General features: G+C 36.1%; 1 long non-coding RNA gene across 1 annotated transcript; it reads left to right on the top strand.

Moving 5' to 3' along the window:
- The first annotated feature begins 28 nt into the window (after window positions 1-28).
- LOC107578599 (uncharacterized) lies at window positions 29-726 on the top strand. Its single transcript, XR_001608364.1, has 3 exons — window positions 29-136; window positions 334-405; window positions 581-726. It is a non-coding gene; the product is annotated as an uncharacterized lncRNA (long non-coding RNA).
- The last annotated feature ends 6 nt before the right edge of the window (window positions 727-732 follow it).

Here is a 732-nt window from a genome sequence, read left to right as displayed (position 1 = left end):
CAACAGTCTGAGAAGGACTAGCTTAAGTGTAGACTAGTTTTTTTTTTCATACATTCCCTAATTTATTTTTTTCTCTATTGCTTGCAGGACTGCAGTGGATTCTTAAGTTCTTCCCCCCTCGAGAGTACTGAAGCTAGTATGTATTTTGTATTTTCAACGAGTTACATAGGGTGGGTGTGATGACTGAGTTACCGCCCCAGTCTGATTTATCTGACTGAATGGTACCCTCTGACCCCAGTAGTTTATTTGATAAAAGTATGGTTGTGATTACTGCCCCAAGCTGAAAAGTCGGGACTTATTGATATCCATGTTTTTTTTATTTTCTCTCGCTAGTTGTTGATATGGTCCATCCAGATTGCTCCAATGTCACTTGATTGCTAGTTTTGTTGACCCTTTTTTTTAAAGGTTTGTATTTTGTATCGGCTTTTGTTGGTTTATTAGTATTACTTTAATGATGACACTTATCGCCCCAGTCTGATGTTATTACTGATTGATGATAAATCTGATGTAGTTTATTTTATTTTTTTAAAGGTACTGATTTTAAGAGTTTTACAGACTTTATCTCTCCCCCCTCCCTTAGGTCACGTAAGCTGCATCTGAGAAGTTGAACTGGCAACACCCTGATTGTACTGTGCATCTGCTGAACTGAAGTGTTGACTGCATGGTGTTAACAATATAAATGGATTGGTTTTTTTTAAATTTTATTTATTCATAAGATGCTTGCAAAATAAA

Source organism: Sinocyclocheilus grahami, unplaced genomic scaffold (assembly GCF_001515645.1).
Source record: "Sinocyclocheilus grahami isolate Dianchi unplaced genomic scaffold, SAMN03320097.WGS_v1.1 scaffold11068.1, whole genome shotgun sequence".
NCBI classification, from domain to species: domain Eukaryota; kingdom Metazoa; phylum Chordata; class Actinopteri; order Cypriniformes; family Cyprinidae; genus Sinocyclocheilus; species Sinocyclocheilus grahami.
The sequence above is the reverse complement of the archived record's forward strand: the minus strand, read 5'-3'. Positions and strand labels throughout refer to the sequence as shown.